The sequence below is a fragment of the Aulostomus chinensis genome, chromosome 13, assembly GCF_037954235.1.
Source record: "Aulostomus chinensis isolate RoL2024-O1b breed Wild chromosome 13, RoL_Achi_v1.0, whole genome shotgun sequence".
Taxonomy (NCBI): domain Eukaryota; kingdom Metazoa; phylum Chordata; class Actinopteri; order Syngnathiformes; family Aulostomidae; genus Aulostomus; species Aulostomus chinensis.
In genome coordinates this window covers 529,780-551,298 of record NC_141332.1, presented here as the reverse complement: position 1 = coordinate 551,298, position 21,519 = coordinate 529,780, and positions in this window count along the sequence as shown.

Here is a 21,519-nt window from a genome sequence, read left to right as displayed (position 1 = left end):
ATTATCGAGGTTGGCAAGGTGTTGCAACAACTGACTGTGTTAGTTCATGAACTGAATTACAAAGTGGAAACCAACTCGGAGGAGTTGACCACTCTGCGAAAAGGCTTATGTTGAGGACCAGAAAAATATACACTGCTCAAAAAATAAAGGGAACACTAAAATAACACATCCAACAATACAACAATAGATCTGAATGAATGAAATAACATAGCTGAATGTGCTGACAAAAAAAATCACACAAAATTATCAATGGAAATCAAGTTTATTAACTTATGGAGGTCTAGATTTGGAGTCACACTCAAAATTAAAGTGGAAAAACACTACAGGCTGATCCAACTTTGATGTAATGTCCTTAAAACAAGTCAAAATGAGGCTCAGTAGTTTGTGTGGCCTCAACGTGCCTGTATGACCTCCCTACAATGCCTGGGCATGCTCCTGATGACGTGGAGGATGATCTCCTGAGGGTTCTCCTCCTCGACCTGGACGAAAGCATTCGCCAACTCCTGGACAGTCTGTGGTGCAACGTGGCGTTGGTTGATGGAGCAAGACATGATGTTCCAGATGTGCTCAATTGGATTCAGGCCTGGGGAACGGGCGGGCCAGTCCATAGCATCAATGCCTTCATCTTGCAGGAACTGCTGACACACTCCAGCCACATGAGGTATAGCCTTGTCTTGCATTAGGAGGAACCCAGGGCCAACCGCACCAGCATATGGTCTCACAATGGGTCTGAGGATCTCATCTCGGTACCTAATTGCAGTCAGGCTACCTCTGATGAGCACATGGAGGGCTGTGTGGCCCCCCAAAGAAATGCCACCCCACACCATTACTGACCCACTACCAAACCGGTCATGCTGGAGGATGTTGAAGGCAGCATAACGTTCTCCAAGGCATCTCCAGACTCTGTCACATCTGTCACATGTGCTCAGTGTGAACCTGCTTTCATCTGTGAAGAGAACAGGGCAAGAGTGGCGAATTTGCCAATATTGGTGTTCTCTGGCAAATGCCAAACGTCCAACACGGTGTTGGGCTGTAAGCACAACCCCCACCTGACGACATCTGGCCCTCATATCACCCTCATGTAGTCTGTTTCTGACAATTTGAGCAGACACATGTACATTTGTGGCCTGCTGGAGGTCATTATGCAGGGCTCTGGCTGCGCTCCTCGTATTTCTCCTCGCACAAAGGCGTAGGTAGCGGTCCTGCTGCTGGGTTTTTGCCCTCCTACAGCCTCCTCCACATCTCATGATGTACTGGCCTGTCTCCTGGTAGCGCCTCCATGCTCTGGACACTATGCTGACAGACACAGCAAACCTTCTTGCCACAGCTCACACTGATGTGCCATCCTGGATGAGCTGCACTACCTGAGCCACTTGTGTGGGTTGTAGACTCCATCTCATGCTACCACTAGAGTGAAAGCACAGCCAGCATTCGATTGGCTGTGGTCCTCACCTGCAGAGCCACTCCTTTATTGGGGGTGTCTTGCTTATTGCCTATAATTTCCACCTGTTTTCTATTCCATTTGCACAACAGCATGTGAAATAGATTGTCAATCAGTATTGCTTCCTAAGTGGAGGGTTTGATTTAACAGAAGTGTGACAACTTGGAGTTACATTGTGTTGTTTGCTGCGTTGTGGTAAGCGTGTGACCTCACTTCCTGTTTGTGCATTGCTGAAGTTTGTGCTTTGCTTCGTTGCGCTAGCTAAAGTGTGATCATCCCTGCTATTTCCTTATTCGTTGACTAATTACCTGCCAAAACTACACATCTATTTGCTTTATTTGGCTGAAGTTTAAAGACCATCTATCTTGTAGCAACAGTCTTTCTTTCCTGTACCCTTTCTACTCTAAGCTAGCGATGGCTTCCCCCTCTCGCTCTCCTCTCTCCTGCTCAGTGTGCCACATGTTCAGTTACTCCTCTGCCTCCTTTAGTTACATGGATAAGTGTGTTAAATGTAGTTTGTCTGTAGCGTTGGAGGCGAGGCTTAGCCAGGTTGAATTGGACCTGCGGTGGCTCCGCACCGATGGATCCAAACAATTAGCCGCGAGAGCTAGCCAGTCCCTGTTAGCTGGTGCGAGCCGTCTAAGCTTATCCCTGACTAGCGTTCCCCTTGCAGCTCCCAAGCAGCGGGTAAACCAGGGCGGCCGGGTGACTGTCCAAAGGAAGCATAGTCCTAAGCAGAAGCCTGGTGTCAGGGACCAACCACCAATTCACGTCTCAAATAGGTTCTCCCCATTCGGCAACACACCCGCCAAGAAAGCAACTCTGGTAATTGTAAGTTCCATTCTGAGAAACGTGAAATTAGCAACACCGGCGACCATCGGCAATTGCATTCCAGGGGCCAGAGCAGGCAATGTTGAGTCAAATTTAAAACTGCTGGCTAAAAGTAAACGTAAATATGGTAAAATTGTCATTCACGTCGGCGGTAATCTGACATCTGACTACGCCAGTCGGCGGTCACAAAAATTAATATTGAGTCAGTCTGTACATTTGTGAAGACGATGTCTGACTCCGTAGTGTTCTCTGGACCCCTGCCTAATCGGACCAGCGATGACATGTTTAGCTGCATGTCGTCGTTCAACCGCTGGCTGTCGAGGTGGTGTCCAGAAAACCACGTGGGCTTTTTAATACAATTGGAAAACTTTCTGGGGGAGACCTGGTCTGTTTAGGAGAGACGACATTCATCCCACGTTGGAGGGAGCCGCTCTCATTTCCAGAAATATGGCCCAGTTTATCAAAGAACCAAAACCCTATCAACCCAGGGTTCAGACCAGGAGGCATAGCTACCATCTTACACACTTCTCTGTGCGTCCATTAGGGCAGTTACCTACCCAAAACGCTATAGAGACTGTGTCTGTCCCCCGACCACGTCAGTATATTCACTCCAATTCTACTTGTAGAGGAGTCAATCAGAAAAACCTAATCAAAATTAACACAACCACTAAATTAACTCAAAAGAATATAAAAATTAGATGTGGACTATTAAATATCAGATCTCTGATGCCAAAAATGGAATTAGTAAATAAACTGATATCTGACAATTGTACTGACCTGCTCTGTCTCACTGAAACCTGGCAGCGTGATGATGAGTATGTTAGTCTAAATTAATCCACTCCTCCCAGTCACATTAATACTCACATTCCCCAAGGCTCTGGCCTAGGAGGTGGAGTTGCTGCCATTTTTGACGTTTAGTGATAAATCCCAAACCCAAAAAAAGTTTCAATTCATTTGAAAGCCTGATTCTTAGTTTGTCTCATCCAGCCTGGTAAACTCTACAGCCACTCTTATCTATTATTGCGTACCGCCCTCCTGGTCCTTACTCTGAATTCTTATCTGAATTCTAAGAGTTTATATCCAGTTTAGTTCTCGAATCAGATAAAGTCATTATTGTAGGTGACTTCAATATTCATGTGGATGTTGATAACGACAGTCTGGGTGCTGCTTTTCACTCTCTCCTAGACTCAATTGGTTAACTGACTCACCGTCACAACCACACCCTAGACCTCGTCCTAACATATGGAATTGAAGCTGAACATCTAGTTGTATTTCCACAGAACGCATTTTTATCAGACCATTAATTAATCACTTTTGTATTTGCACTAATTGACTACACTCCACTCAGGAAAACTGTAGTTTCCAGATGTTTGTCTGATCAGGCCGCAGCTAGATTAAGGACGCAATTCCATTGGCGCTAAATTCAGTGTCATGTCCCATTGTTACAGAGGACACTTGTAAACCTTAGTCCCTCCCAAATTGATCATTTTATCGATAGTGCAACAGGCACCTTAAGAACAACTTTGGATTTAATTGCCCCATTAAAAAAAATCTATAAATCCAAGGAAACAAGCACCTTGCTACAATTCTGAAACCAGACAACTTAACAAAAAAAAAAAAACAGAAACTAGAGAGAATATGGCACTCCTCCAAAATTGAGGTCTCACATATAGTCAGGCAAGACAGCCTTAAAAATTATAAGAAAGCCCTCCGTATAGCTAGAGCAGCCTATGACTCGGCACTAATCAAGGAGCAGAAGAACAACCCCAGGTTCCTCTTCAGGACTTAAACCAGACTGACAGAGAGCATTCCTGTTTCCCTGGGCAGCAAAAATTTCATGGACTTCTTTAATGACAAAATTCTCCTTATTAGACAGAAAATTCATCTCCTCCTGCCATCAGCTATATGCATATGGCACCTATAACCTCAGAAGCCTTAGAGGCAGCTGGAGAACCAGACATAAACTTTGATAGTTTTTCTACTGTTAGCCTTCATGAGCTCAGTTCAATAATTTCCTCCTCTAAACCATTCACCTGTCTTCTAGACCCCATCCAAACTAAGCTGCTCAAAGACTCTTTACCCCTTGTTAGCACCTCTCTCTTAGATATGATCAATGTGTGGCTGTTATCTAGTATCCCACAGTTCTTTGAAGTAGCAGTAATTAGACCACTTCTCAAAAAAGCAACCCTGGATCCAGAAGTTTTGGCCAAATACAGACCAATATAAAATCTACCTTTTCTGTCCAAAATTCTGGAGAAAGCAGTTGCTGAACAGCTCTGTGACTTTCTCCACAGCAATAGCTTATTAGAGGATTTCCAGTCAGGTTTCAGGGTTCATCATAGCACAGAAACAGCACTAGTCAAAGTTACCAATGACCTCCTATGAGCATCAGATGAGGGACTGGTGTCTGTGATGGTCCTATTAGATCTCAGTGCAGATTTTGATACCATTGACCACCATATCCTTCTACAGAGACTGGAACATGTCAATGGCATTACAGGAACTGCACTAAATTGGTTTAGGTCATATTTACTGGGTCAATCTCGGTTCATACTAACTCATGATAACCCCTCTGAAACCACTGCAGTCAGTTATGGTGTTCCACATGGGTCTGTGCTGTGACCAATCCTCTTCACCCTATACTTGCTTCTTCTCGTCATATTATAAGGAAACACTTGATTAATTTTCACTACCTAATCAGACGACACGCAGCTGTACTTATCAATCCATCACATGAAAAAAATCAGCTGACTAAACTGGAGCTAAGACTAAGCTTCAAACTTGGGTACATAGCCCTGTCCTTTGCCTCATCAGAAATAATTAATCCTTGACAGTTGTTGTGTATCAGTTTTCTCCTTATGAAATTAACAAAGTAATATTTGACAAAAGAGATTTGGATTAAACAAAAGCATAACAACAAATTCATTGACCAGTCGAGCAGCACACTATAGCCCTATATTGCATGAACCAGATCCAGAAGTCTGGTCTCAGGAATTTACTCCATCCTGGTTAAGGAATCTCTACAACCTATACACATAGAGTGTGTAAAAAAAAATTAGTGCTTCATAGCAATAGTTTAAATTGGTATTAAATCTGAAAAAACATTTTGTACTCTTTCAGAAATCCCAACCACAGGGACATCAATTTCAATTTTATACAAAAGACATGCATTAACCCTTATTTGTCAGGTCAAAGTGTTGTTGCTGTTTCTTCTTCCTTGCATTTACTTCATTTTCCTTTTTTTTTCAGCTCAACACCCGCCATTGCTTGATAATGTAGATGGCAAATCTAATCTAATTTTGATGAAAGGAGATTAGCGATCCAGGCAACATGGTGTTGCCCCTATTCCCTAAACCTAACCCTAATCCATTCCTAACCCTAACATTCAGTAGACCAGTCAAAATAACATCATAACCCAGACCACCACCAAGAGGACCCCTTTCTTCACTCTGCCCCATAATTTAATCCTGACCCCTAGCAGGAAAGGCAGCTTCCTTCCCAACACCACCACTCTCGTCCTAGCAGATCAGAAGGCCAGTGCAACAGAGTTTTAATCAAAACCCATAACCCATAACAACCCCAACCCCAACCATCCATCAATCCATTTTCTTCCACTTGTCCTGTTACATGTCTCAGGGGGCTGGAGCTGATCCCAACAGCTTTCAGGTGTGAGGCGGGGTACACCCTGGACAGGCTGCCAGAATGGTAAACAGACAACCATTCACACTCACAGTCATACCTATGGTCAATTTAGAGTGTCCAATTAGCCTATTGCCCTCTTGATGTCTTTGGACTGTGGGAGGAAGCCGGAGTACCTGAAGAGAACCCGCAAAGGGAGAACATGCAAACTCCACACAGAAAGATCCCATGCCCAAGCCAGGGCTCGAACCCGGAACCTTCTTGCTGTGCTCTGAAACTACTTGAAATACAGTCCCCCTCCCTGTTCCCTAATCCACCCTATGACTGTAGTGCCACCTATCATCAAATCATAGTCAAACACAGGCCTCTGCTTGTCAGTGAATTATAAGTCGTCAGTGTGCAGGTGTGGTCGTTATGGACTTAATGCTCCACAACGTTTTGCAGAAATTTTGTGAATCCGCTTATATACAGACAGACAATCACAGAGGTGAAAGCATGACCTTTCACCCTGCAGAAATGACAAAGGTAAAATATGGTGATGATGCAACATTTTTTCTCACAGCATAAGCCATTGTTACATTATGAGCTGTTATTACATTATGAGTTGCTACATAGTTGGGCTCATAATGTAATAAACTGTTACATGATTACATTATGAGCTGTTATTACAGTATGAGTTGCTACACATGCATCCTCGGGCCAATGCTAAATTGGCCATGAGTAGGCTACATGATGCCATCAGTAAACAGCAGGACAGGCAACCGGACAGTTTTCTCATTGTGGCAGGGGACTTGAACCACACAAACCATAAGTCTTTCTTTCCCAAAGCTCCAGTGCAGAACCGCCAGGAGCTGAGCTGTGCCAGTGCCGACACTGGCGCTGAGCACGCTCTGCTTCTTGGCCACTGGCTCCTTCCAGTGGGAGATGGCGGACCGTTCCGGGGAGAGCCACTCAACTCTCAGTCAGGCCATGCCCTTGGTGGTGGACTTGATCATCCGCCTCTCCCGCAGGTACATTAAATTCCCTTACGGTGCAGTTGAACAGTCAAATATTAAAGCACAATTTGCTGCAATAGCTGGATTCTCTAATGTAATCGGAGCCATTGACTGCACTCATGTTGCCATAAAAGCGCCGTCCCATGAGGAATAAGTTCACGTCCATCGTGAGAGTTTCCACTCCATCAATGTGCAGATCATCAATACACAGAGGCTGGAGGGATGGACGCCGATTCCGGCCGGGCAGCCATCCTCACATGCCAGAATTTCATTTTCACAATGTGTATGGGTAAGAAGCGATTACACGATTCATGAAGCCAGATTAATTTATTTTGTCCACTAAACATTCCAGAACATTTATCAGGCGGTCGAGCTGCTCATTGATCCCCGTTATTCCCCAAATAATGTCCTCCTGCGACTGCAGGACCGCCTGTGTGAAGGCCCTCCCACTGGATCCGTGTGGGACGGAGGATGCGCCGCTGGGTCCGGGTGGGCTGGAGGACCGTCCACCGCTTGTCTGCCTGGTGCAGGTGCTGAGGCTGGGGGATGGGCCGGCCCGAATGCCGCTGGTCCTGGCAGATGACTCTGAGCCGGCAGACGGGCTGGCGAGGGAGCCAGCAGGGGTGCTGTTCGTCGGCTGCATGGGTGACGGAGCAATTCCTGTTAAACATTAATCATATTGGTTTATTTAAATGGCTTATTCTGTTTATTTGTTGCGTTTACATCTGTGGCAAAGTATGTGGATATGTTGTGTAAGAAATGGAGTTGCCACTTACCCTCCAGGCTCTCGGAGTCAGCGTGGGTGGTGTGGCGACAATCCCCCCCACAGAGGTGCTGCCCGTGACTGCCGCCACCCACTGCTCAAATTCCATCACGTGCCCCTCTCCCTGACCCCCACCTGTCTGGCCAGCACTCCTCCGGAGGGCAGCTGTACGCCGCTTGACCTCCACCTTGAGGTCCTGTTAGTGCCATTTTCCATATTGTTATTTAAATTTAGATTTATTGTGATAATATTGTGTTGTAATATTTATGATTATTGTAGTTATTGCATTTAGTGATTGCGCAGTGTTGAATTTGGTCATACGTTTAGCTTGCATTGTTTAGGAAGTTAGAATTGTAGACATGCATTAGAAAAAGGGATAGGAAATCTTTCAGAGCACTAGCAGTGGTGCAAGCTTATGACATAGTTATGCTCGTGCAAGTTTAGTGAGGAAAACTTTGCTTTGTATCACTTTGATCGTTCAGTAAAGGAGGAGCCAACACTTTTCTACCATCATCATAAAAACTCAAACACGCGTAGCGACTCATTCTTTCCGTCATTAGAAGTGGTTAAGATGTATGAACATGATGATAAACAACACTGGTAATTAGAAGGGAACTTTAGCCAATAACAGGTCCCGACCACTTATTTTTTTAATCTCCGCTGGGGTGCGTTGCTCCGAACCCACCGCATTTACCCTCTGCCAGGACCAGCGGCATTCTGGCCAGCCCGTCCCCCGGCCCCAGCACCAGCACCAGGCCGACAAGCGGCAGACAGTCCTCCAGCCCACCCGGACCCAGCGGCGCATCCTCCGTCCCACACGGATCCAGAGGGAGGGTCCTCACACAGGCGGTCCTGCAGGAGGACATTATTCTGGGAATAACGGGGATCAATGAGCGGCTCGACTGCCTGATAAATGTTCTGGAACATTTTGTGGACAAAATACATTAATCTGGCTTCATGAATCGTGTAATCGCTTTTTACCCATTCACACTGTTGAAATGAAATTCACGCGTGCCAGGACGGCTTCCTGGCTGGGATCGATGTCGATCCCTCCAGCCTCTGCGCATCAATGATCTGCACATTGATGGGTTGGAAACCCTTACGATGAACGTGAACGTATTCCTCATGGGACAGCACTTTTATGGCAACATGAGTGCAGCTATTAGAGAATAGACGTTAGAGAATCCGGCTATTGCTGCAAATTGCAAGTTAATATTGACCTGTTCAACTGCACCGTAAGGGAATTTAATGTACCTGCAGGAGAGGCGGATGATAAGGTCCACCACCCAGGGCATGGCCCGGCTGAGGGTCGACTGACTCACCCCAGAACGGTCCGCCATCTCCCGCTGGAAGGCTTTTTCGTGCCCAATGTGTGTGCAGTTATCAAATAATGTCAGTCACCGAACACCGATACAGGATGTCGCCAACGGACCAAAGTGCAGTTAACATAAGAATTGGCTGTCTGCCAACTTCTACGGCACCTCCAGAGTTGGGGTAAAACAGTGCAAGAATCGATGAACTTTTCGCGTTGATACATCTGAACGTGAGCATCGATCCTGGCATACGCAAGTTTTTCTTGCATAAACCGCGTTGATACATGAGGCCCCTGATCTCCGTAGAGGAATTACTGCTGCCAAGAGGAGATATAAAACGCAAGTAGAACAGCATTTTGTAAACAACAAGCGCAGCATGTGGCAGGGGATCAGGACATTTTCCAATTCCAATGACACCAGTTTCTTCAGTGGGATTTTGACACCTCCGAATCCCCTCACCTACAACCACCAACACCCAAACATCACCCCCCAGCAGGAAGAGAGGCAGCTGATGACTCTGCATCAGTTCCAAGTTAAGCAGGCATGGCTTAACATCAAAAGCAGGAGAGCAGCTGGTCCTGATGTAGTCTCGGGTCAGGTCCTAAAGGCATGCACCCACCAGCTTACGGCTGTCTTCACTGACATTTTCAACAAGTCACTGAGGGAAGCCACAGTCCCCACCTGCCTGAAAGCCACGACAGTCATCCCCGTCCCAAAGCACTCAGCAGTCACATGCTTAAATGATTATCGGCCATTGCTCTAATACGGATAATCATGAAATGCTTTGAGAGACCGGTGATGAGATACATCAAGGTCTTCATCCCTGCTGACCTCGACCAGTACCAGTTCACCTACAAGACACACAGGTGCACTGACGACAACGTCCCAATCCTGCTCCACACCACCCTCACTCACATGGAGACCCCCGACACCTATGTGAGGATACTTTTTGTTGATTGACTTCAGCTCTGCTTTCAACACCATCAACCCAAGCAAGCTGGTCGACAAACTACTGTAACTCGGCCTGGATTACCACCTCTGTAATTGGATTAAGGACTTCCTCTCCCACAGACCTCAGCACATGACACTAGGAGACGTTACTTCATCCACTACCATCCTCAACACTGGCACTCCACAAGGCTGTGTTCTTAGCCCCCTCCTCTATTCAATTTTAACCAGTAATGGAAATAAGAGATAAACATGGTTACTAACAGCGTTACTTTTGTCAGTAACAGGTAATCTAACTAATTACTTTATCTATCATTACAATCCCATTACCGTTACTAACATGCTGTTACTACAAGTTACTGAAGCCACTCAGAGAAACTGTCATCCGACTCGGCTCACACAGACACAGGAGCCGCTAATGCATGTTTTTTTCTCCTTTGGTGAGGGGGGGAGGGGAGGGGCGAGATAACCGCCTAAGTAATGATGAATGGCTAAGATAGAGTAAGATTTCATATTAAGCCAACCAGAAACATCAAGTGGGCAGGTGTTTACATCCAAACCCAGCACGTAGCAGCACACACACACAAACTATCAGAGATGGTGTGTCCGGAGTTGTGGGGAAGACGGCGATTTCAAGATGGAAATTTAGGCGCTACTTTAACTTCATGGAGGTAACTTCAAGGTAAGAATGTACATGTTGAGTGAACGTTATGTCATTCCAGAGCGAGAGCAAAGAGGCTGTTAACATCAAATGGAAGCCACTCCAATTTAATGAAGCACCTCTCGGTGGCACACACTTCTAATCAACCAGTGAACAAAAACACTGCTGACACCGCTAATGGTGATAGCTAGCCAGGTGCTGTTAACGTGAGCTCCGCTAACAAAGAAGGACACGGAGACACGCTGTCCGAGCAGCCACAGCTGGATTTTTCTGAAAAAAAACCCACTCCAAATTCTTTGACATTTTTAAACTTAAAAGAAAAAAGAGTAACGCAATAGTTACTTTCCCTGGTACCTAGTTACTTTCATAGTACTAACTACTACTTTACTTTTTGGGAGAAGTAACTAGAAACTCTAATTACGTTTTCAAAGTAACGTGACCAACACTGCTCTCCATCCACGACTGCACTCCCATTCACTCAACAAATTACACATTCAAGTTTGCAAACGATACAGCCATAGTGGGGGTGATCACCAATGGCAATGAGGCAGCCTACAGAGAGGAGGTCCAGGCCCTTACATCCTGGTGTCAGAACAATGACCTGCTCCTCAACACCAACAAGACAAATGAGCTCATCATTGACTTCAGGAAACGCAGGGACCCATCACAAACCAGTCTGCTGATCGATGGAGAAGTGATGGAACAGGTGGAGAGTTTCAGATACCTTGGTGTGCATCTCTCCAAGGTATCTGACGTGGGGAATGAACACCAGGGAGCTGGTGAAGAAGGCCCAGCAGAGACTCTTCTTTCTGCAGACCCTCAGGAAAACCGGCCTACGACAGAAACTCCTCACAAACTTCTACCAGTGCACCATAGAGAGTGTCCTGAGCTATGAATGCACTGTTTGGTTCTCCAGCTGCACCTCAGTAAAGAGGAAAGACCTGCAGCAGATAATCAAGACTGCCCAAAAACTCATCAGCACCCCTCTCACACCCCTGCATCAGATCTACTCGGCTCGGCTGGAAAACAGAGCTGGAAAAATCAGGTCTGACTGGTCACACCCTGGACAAAGTCTTTTTGATCCCCTTCCCTCTGGCAGGCTGTAGGAATTTTTTAACAAGTCATTATTCAGCAATCAGAAGGACCCGCAGAGTATATATTGCACTGTTCAAAATCTTGAGAGGACACCTTCTAGTCAGTTCAAAAGAATTTATTCAGATTAACAGGAAAGAATACAGAGCTCTGGAGATCATCTTCCCTTATCCTGGAGTCAGCATACGCAGATGCGTCGTCCCTGGCGTTGGGGCAAGAAGTCCAACGATCTAACTATCTCTCCAGTTTTATGTGTTACAAGGAGGTGCTTATGTGATCGCTTCTGCGTGCAAGTGTGTATTTTTTATCTTTGTGTTATTTTGCAGAATCTTCTGTCTGACGGCGTGCCAGCACCATCTGTTCCTATTGTATACTTCTTGTTGCATCTGTGAAGACAAAAACCTTTCTTTTCCCTGATTCATGACCTTGCTCTTATCTACTTCTGACTCCCACTACTTCATGTTATCGTAGAAATTCTGTGGACTCTGTTCTGACCTAATTAGCTTGAGGAAGTGATGCTAGCCATGAGCTACATTCCTGCTATTCCCTGTTGTGACCTTTTCACCTGTGTCCACTCTTATACAATCTGGTCTGTGCTTCACTGCCTTGTGTTTCCTGCACTCTATTTTAAGCAAATATATGAATAAATTTAACTACAGTATAAGCAAATATATATGTATGGATTAATCTACAGTTTAAGCAAATATAGGAATAAATTTATCTACACAGGCTTAGGGTCATGAGGGCATGGACAGAAAGACTGAAAAACAACTTCTTCCCCAGGGCTGTGAAAGCTCTGATGACAGCCTGAGCTGGACTATTGTTGCACCTTTCATCCTGCACTTTACTTGTGATGGACATTCAATTCACAAGCCTACAATATCACTGGACTCACTGCACTATCCTTTATTCTTTTTCTATCCTGTTATTTATTGTCTGTTCTTAATTATCTATTTATGCTGCTTTGTGACAGGCTGTGTCCAACTAAAGTTCATTGTACAGAAATGTTCATGACACTATAGAAACCTTAAACCTAAAACCAAAGACATGGAAGTGGGGACCAGGCTAATTGAAAACTCTAAATTGACCGTAGGTGTGGCTGTGAGTGTGAATGGTTGTCTTTTTATATGTGTTGGCTCTGCAATGGACTGGCGACCTGTCCAGGGTGTACCCCGCCTCACGCCCGAAGGCTGCTGGGATAGGGTCCAGCCCCCTAAGGATGGATGGATGGAACTATTTACAAGAACACACAACTATATATTGATATCAAAAGGGATTTAATGTGTATTATAACCCTGCGATAGTACTCTGCTCTGCCAAGCGCGTCTTTTCAGTCTTTGAGACTTACCTGTAGTGACCTGACCTGAACCTCAACCGATCTTCACATGTGCATTTACAGTAGCCTCCATGTGCAAAAGGCATGTGCCTGTGCTCATCTGTTTACTTGGAGAAGGTTTTGAGAAGCAAAACTTTGCCATCATTCAGAAAAGGATGCAATGTGATGCTTAAACTGGACACCCTGTGGAAATTTGAAGTGAACAAAACCGGATTATGGACATAGTTTTTCACAGAGGAAAACATGATAACCTAGAAATTGGTAAAATATGTGGTTCTTCTCTATAATGTGACTGATAAGTGTGAGTGAAATACTGGATTAAACAAAGCATCTTATTTTTTGCAGTCTTTGATCAGCCTCGTTGTAAAAAGATGCATTCAATACACGTATGTGTCTCATATCATTGTAAAGCTCAGTTTCTGCCCTTTCATGTGAAATGTATGCCATATCTGTCCAATGACGGTTCATGAGTTATTTAGATGAGAATAAAAGGAGTGCACATCAACACACAGCTTTTTGCAAACTGTATTTATGATTAAATTCAGCAAAATTTGAAAATTATTTTCTAATAAATACATGAGAACAAAATTAAGTGATAGGTGCAAGCCCTGCCACAGCAGCGGGCCACCAGCTGCAGATATGTAGCTGCGGATGGAGGAAAATAACATCTTTTCGGGGTCTGAGGGTTCACCAGGGAAGGAAAAGGTGCTTGACGGAAGAGAGACAGGGGCCTCGCATTGACTATTTCCTGTGGAAGAAGTCAAGTCAGTCGAATGAAGCTCACCAGCTGGACGAAAACCACAGTCTGGAAGGCATCAGCACCCCCGTCATGGAAGAAGCAAATTCAAGCACAGACCCAGTGGTGGAACAAACATCAGCAGTGGAACCCACCCAAACTCCTCGACCGGTAGTTGAGCGGAGCCTCCCAAGCTACAGACTGCGAGTGAAGTGGCCCGGTGCTGCGGACAAAAAGCTGTGGGAAACGGTGAACAATGACCTGTCTCTGACCCTCAGTCAACTTCGAGGCACAGTGGAGAAGAAGTTGGAGAAGATGGGAAACATCATCTATCAATACGGAGCAGACCGCTTTGGGGTTCTACAGTCAAGAGGCGCTAAACAGGCTCCCACTCCACCAGTCTCCAAAAGACAACAGGAGATCAAACGCCTTGTTCAAGAAAGGAGACAACTCAGGAAACTGTGGAGGAAGGCCTCGGAGGTGGAAAAGGAGGGCATAGGCACCCTCCAAGCTGACATTAAGGCACGTCTGGCATCCCTCCGCAGAGCAGAGAATTCACGGAAACGAAGGAGGAACAAAGAACAAACAAGAACTTGGTTCTATAAAGATCCCTTCAAGTTCCTGAAGACTCTTTTGACAAAGGAGAAAAGTGGATTGCTAAAAACAACAAAGAATGACCTGAAGGAGCACCTGAGATGAACGCACTCTGATCCAAAGCGCTATGAACGCATGACCATCCCTCCAGACATGCCACCAATCGATCCCCCAGAGCATCAGTTTGAGGTCGGTCCACCAACCTGGAAAGAGGTGGAGAAGATCGTCCGCCGTGCGCGAACAGCATCAGCTCCTGGGCCAAACGGCGTCCCATACAAAGTGTACAAGAACGCACCAGATGTCTGCAGGTTTCTCTGGAGCCTCATGAGAACAGTATGGCAGAAGAGGACCATACCCAAAGCGTGGCGTAGGCCAGGTGGGATCCTTATCCCAAAGGAAAAGGACGCATCAAACATCAGCCAGTTTCGCCCCATCGCCTTGCTTAACATAGAGGGCAAGATCATCTTCGGAGTCATCGCGCAAAGGATGGCCGAATACCTGCACAGAAATGGGTACGTGGACACATCAGTACAAAAGGCAGGAATATCGGGCTTCTCTGGGTGCCTAGAACATGCCAGCATGATCTGGCACCAGATCCAAATGGCAAAGCAGGAGAAAAGGGACCTCCACGCGATCTTCCTGGATCTTGCAAATGCCTTTGGCTCTGTGCCGCATGAGCTTCTCTGGACTTCCTTCGAGTTCTTTAACATCCCGGGCACCATCACAACCTTAGTCAAAGACTACTTCCAGGACTTGCAATTCTGCTTCTCTACGCCTGAATTTACCACCTCATGGCAGTGCCTGGAAGTAGGCATCATGGCCGGATGCACAGTCTCTCCCTTGGCTTTCACCTTGGCGATGGAGGTCATCATCCGAGCCTCAAAATGGGTTGTCGGAGGACAAAGACTAGACTCTGGCCGGCGCCTCCCTCCCCTCAGAGCCTACATGGACGACATCACCACCCTGACTACCACCATCCCATGCACCAGGAGGTTACTCAGAAAACTGGAGGAGAAAATCAGCTGGGCCCGTATGAAGTTCAAACCATCTAAGTCACGGAGCATCTCAGTGGTGAAGGGAGTGCTTTTTGACTTACAGTTCTTCATCGGTGACGACCCAATCCCCACTATATTTGAGCAGCCAGTCAAAAGCCTTGGAAGACTATACGATGCAAGCCTGAAAGACAAAGACCAGGTGAAGAAACTCCTTATTGACATCAAAGAGGGCCTACAGGCGATTGACAAAACCCAACTCCCTGGGAAGATAAAGGTCTGGTGCTTCCAGTTTGGTCTGCTGAATGGATTGATCGATGGATGGATTCATAGTGTGTTGTGGCCCCTGGCAGTCTATGAGGTGCCCATCTCAACAGTGGAGAAGCTAGAGAGGCAAGTCACGGTCCACGTCAAGAAGTGGCTTGGAGTCCCGCGCTGCCTCACAACCATAAGCCTCTACGGAGACAGCGTGCTCAAGCTATCCCTCACGAGCCTGGCAGAGGAGTTCAAGTGCGCCAAAACACGCCTGCAGATGACCTTGAACGAATCCAAAGACCCGGTGATCAGAGAAAACGCACCGATGCTGGCCACTGGGCGCAAGTGGAGACCGGCAAGAGCAGTGGAGGAGGCAACAGCAGCTCTTCGACATGCTGACATCGTAGGGAACGTCCAGCAAGGAAGAGGAGGCCTGGGACTAACAACTAGCCGCCCAGCCTGGAGGAACGCCACTGCTCCAGTGCGGAGGAAGATGGTAGTGGAGGAAGTGCGGCGTCAAGGAGGAGATGGCCAGATGGGCCAAGGCAGTCGCCTTTGGCAAACAGGGACTGTGGACATGGTGGGAGAGTGTTGAAAGGAGGAGGTTGAGCAGGAAGGACGTTTGGGCCATGGAAGCATGGAGTCTGAGCTTCGCCACCAGGGCCACATATGACGTTCTCCCAACACCAACTAATCGCCACCAGTGGTTTGGTGAAGATCCTGGGTGCGTCCTGTGCTCCACGCCAGCCTCCCTCCGGCATATACTCACCGGGTGCAAAACCAGCCTGACTCAAGGATGTTACACTTGGCGCCATAACCAAGTCCTAAAAACCCTTGCCGCTACACTGGAGGAAAAACGAGCCTGCACCAACGCCCTAGCGCTGCCAACGCCTAATACCTTAACACCATGGGCAACAGCCTTTGTCCGTGAAGGGGCTACAGCTACCAGGAGCAACTCAACTCCATCAGAGAGAAGCCAGCTGTCCCCTGCACGTGACTGGAAAATGCTGGCAGACATTGGCAATCAGCTGGTGTTCCCCTCAGAGATTGCCACCACGACCTTGAGGCCTGACCTGGTGCTCTGGTCTCCCTCCATAAAGAAGGTGTACATAATCGAACTTACCGTACCCTGGGAGGATTCCATGGAGGAGGCTTATGAGAGGAAGCATCTGCGGTATGCCAACTTTGCCGCCGAAGCAAGGCAACGTGGCTGAAACACAGAAGTCCGTCTGGTGGAGGTTGGGTGTAGAGGGTTTGTGGGAACATCCACCACAAAACTGCTGAGGGACTTGGGAGTTAAGGGCAAGAACCTGCGGGCAGCCGTCAAGGCGGCATCGGAGGCCGCAGAAAGAAGCAGCCGGTGGCTCTGGCTGAAGAGGAGCGACCCCAGCTGGGCCGCCAAGTAGTCGGACAGAAGGTATGCGGTCGGCTTAGGCCTGGCTCAGGGAACAGGACGCCCCTGCCATGCATAGTCCCCTGAGATGTCCGCCACTTGTCAACAAGGTGACTCTCATGACTAATTGGGCTTGGGACGCAAGCTAAGGTCTGATCACCCTACAGCTGGCCGCCCCTGGGGAGGGTGTATAGTGTAAAGGGCCGAAACACCCCGTGACCCAGGGGAACACTACTGATGATGCGTACCCGTAAATTCTCCTGAATTCTCCATCAAGTTTACCATCCACCAACAGTTATTTGCATGTGCTCGCACAGGAAATCTACATCTCATCTTGTGTTTTCTGGAATCTGAATATGAGAACAAAATTAAGTGATAGGGCCACTGTAAAGGTGCAGCTGTGTAGTTTCACGTGATGTGTGTGTGATCGAGCTCCGATGAACCATTCTTGAGATACTCGCATGCAAAGAATGACGGGGGGCAGACACCCTATCTACATTTAAGAGTAGGCTTAAAATGTTCCTTTTTGATATAGCTTATCATTAGGGTAGGTCAGGCTTATCCTGGACCAGCTCCTACTTTATGCTGCTATAGATTTAGACCACCGGGGGACTCCAATGATGCACTTAGCTTTCTCTTCCTCTCTGTTTCTATCCATCTTTATCCACAACATTCACATGCATCAATGCATCCATTAACCTCAACTTTTTCGCCGGAGTTCTCTGTGCTCTCTCGCCCTGCAGGTCACCTGGGGCTGTAAACATTGGGTTGATCGCTTCCTGTCCTAGACCAAGTACTCGCTCGCCCTGGCCCTGTGTTTCTCTCTCCATTCTATCACTCCTCTTATCCCCCTGCCACCCAGTCCTCTCTCTCCTCTCCATCCCCAGCCCCACCTTTCCCCTCCACCCTCAACCCCAACCGGTCAAGGCAGATTGCCGCCCACTCTGAGCTCAGTTTCACATGAGGTTTCTTCCTGTTAAAAGGGAATTTTTTCTCACCACCGTCGCTGAGTGCTTACTCATGTGTGAACATTGGGTGTGCATCCATCCATTTTCTTCCGCTTATTCCTGTTAAGGGTCGCAGGGGCTGGAGCCTATCCCAGCGGCTACAGACGAGAGGCAGGATAGAACCCGGAGGGAACACATGCAGGCATGGGGAAAACATGCAGACTCCACACAGAAAGATCCCATGCCCAAGCCGGGACTCAAACCTGGAACCTTCTTGCTGTGAGACGACAGTGCTAACCACTGCACCACCATGCCGCCAGATGTTGGGTGTATTTCATCTGAATTAAAGAATAAGGTTCTAGTCCTGCTCTTTGTGTAAAGCGCCTTGAGATGGCTTTTGTTGTGATTTGGCACTATAGAAATAAAGATTGATTGATTGAAAGAATGTGTGTCTAACTTCAAACACTTTGCTTGAGTGGATCCCTAAGAGCTAAAGTGAGTACTTTGAGGTTGAGATAACTAAGGTGAGTACTGGAGGCTACTACCTTTTTTCACCTCTTTGGGTTTGAAGGTGCAACTGTCACAAACACTCATACTCCTAAAGTCAAGTCAATTCAAGTCAGGTCAATTTTATTTGTGTGGCACCAAATCACAACAAAAATTATCTCATGACTCTTTACAAGCAGAGCAGGTCTAGCACCACAGTCCTTCAATGAATTTACACCCAAATATTCTCCCTGAGCAAGCACTTTTTGCAACAGCAGTGATGAAAACCTTCTTTTTAACAGGCCGGAACGTCAAGCAGATCCAGGCTCAATGGGAACGGCCATCTGCTTTGACCGGTTGGGGGGAAAGAGAACAAGAGAGGGGGGCAGAGACAAAGACAGATAATGGAGGAAGACAGATATACAGAAGGAAGGCAGGGACAGAGATAAAGAATGCATTATCTGTACTTCATTCTCAGGGTTCATTTCTATGTGCTACAAATACTGCTTTCCAGGAGACTGAACTCACAGCTGAGCTGAATTTAAATGTGCCATCATTCCATCCTTAACCAGAAGTTATTGGTACAACAGACCTCCAAGAAGACCATCAATCTACCCCAAGCAATAGTAAGTTCATTAAGAATAATTTTCCTGCCTATGCATGACCCACCATCATTTAATGGAGAACAAATGAAATATGTTGGTCTTAAACATGATTTATGACTGTTATTGACCAAAAGCTCCTCTAAATAAGTGAAAAATGTTTTACCTCAAAACTAACTTCACTTCAGCATTGCATAAGGCTGTGGAAGGATTATTTTACAGTAGGTCAAAGGATGCATATGTAAGTGGCTCGAGCATCTTAGAAAGAGATGTTTGAGTATTAATTCATTATGCTGTAAGACTTTCAAGACAATGGCCTTAACTGGAAGTAAAGATTCTCAGGAACTTAACTAAAATTGTTTGTAGACTTCCTGCAAGGATCTGCCGAGCTGATTCCCTATGTCTAAGGGTTAATTACCTTGAATAATCATGAAGAAAAAGACAGAATACATGAAAAATTAAGTACTGATGAACTGGATATGCCTGTAAATTATCAAGATTACAAACAATTTACACTCCTCTTCAACAAAGACACCAAACTTTTCTTAAATTCTATTTGCTCGCCATCTAGAATGATCTCCAAGAAAACTGATGAGATTACCAAGGAGAGCTTTAGCCTGTCATACAAACGTACAAAGTACCTTAATTGAAGTGACATAGTACCAGACCACTATGTGCACTTCTGCAAGGATACACAATATTGTTTGTTTGAGACTCTTCATCCTGCTTGACCAAGCCAAGGGCTTTACACAAGGGTTCACGGCCTTTATGGCAATAATATGCATGCTCAGCACCAAAGGAGTCATTGACCACAGTGATGACCAGTCACTTGATGAGTTCACCCTGATTCAGTGGGTTTCAATTTCACTCCATTCTCAGCAGCTCTTCAGTTTGTTGATGATGTGACAATGCATTACTATTTGTGTTGTTTTGTTGATAAAAGGTTTTATTTACAAAAAAAATAGCCAAACAACAATTTTTAAAAGTGACTCCTTCTTATAGGGGAAAAAAATGAATATTGTTGTATTGGTATTTTTTTCAACAGCCACAACTATATTATACAAATGAAAAAAAATAGGTTTCACAAATTTTCAAACATAATTGTAGGGTTTTAACTGCCAAAATCAGAGGGATCTATCATCTATTTCATTGGTACAACATCTATTTCAGCATCAATCTATTTTCCTGGCTTTACAGCCAGCATCTGCAGTTTCATTTAATCTCACTTTGTGTATCCTCTTGCGTATTTTTTTTACCCCAAATTTAAAAGATAAATTGCAGCAGCAGTAGATAGGAAGAGCAAGTAGGGTACTGTTTAGTCAACAACTGATGCTTGAGGAATGTAATGTTTATGTCAAGATGACATTCCCAACTCTTTGTCTTTAAATTAGAAATCCTGCACTTCATCAAATTGAAATAATTCCAATTCAAATTGCTTTTTAGTTGGAATTATTTTTGCAATGATATGCCTGCATAATTACAATTTAGAAATTAATTATTCCTTACAATGACTAGTAGGATGGAAAGTAGCAGCAATATATTCTAATTAAGTCCAAGGGTGACGAAAAGCAGCAATAAAATTAGCTGGCAATCACCATTACTCGAGTCAATTACTAGATACATTAGTAAAGTAGCTAAGGGCACATACTTGTGTGCACACAGTCTCACACTCAATCATGCACGCACACAAACACACACACACACACACACACACACACACACACACACACACATCCTTGTAGTTAGATCTTTGTGAGGACTTTCATTGACATAGTGCATTCCCTAGCCCCTTACCCTAACCCTAACCAATATACCTGACCCCAAATGTGACCCTGAATCCAAGCATGACATAATTCTAATTCTGACACTAGAAAGCAAGTTTTGACCTTCAAACAAATCTTTGAAGTTGTGTCCAAAATATCCTCACTTTCCAAAAAATGTCCTCACTCTGTTGGTTAAAAATGCATCGTAGTGTTTGAAGCGCACACATGGGCGCGCGCACACACACACACACACACACACACACACACACACACACACACACACACACACACACACACAGATATCTCTGTCTCTATAATTATTTTAATGGGATTTTCTCTCTATTCAGCCTGAGCTTGTTGCTTTAATAACACCATTACAACCTGAATATAACCCCAATATATTACTGCCTGATATCACTTTTACGCCCGCCGCTGAGCTGTGTGTGTGTGCGGGTGTTCATGTTGAGGTTAATAAGCTGCTGTGTGTTTTAGAAGAGGCACTTGGCCTCACTGCTCTGTCTCTTTGTCTCTCTGCATTGTGCAACTGGGAGAGAGAACGCTGACAACAGCAGAATAGCCTCAGGATAATAAAAAGGCTGGTCATTGTTTTTTATTAGCTAACACTACCCTGTCTACATTCTCTAACCCCATCTCCTCATTTTGCATTGAAATGAAATTGGCTGGGGAAACATGAATAAATGCATGTCCATCACAGAGAAGCACACTCTTCCT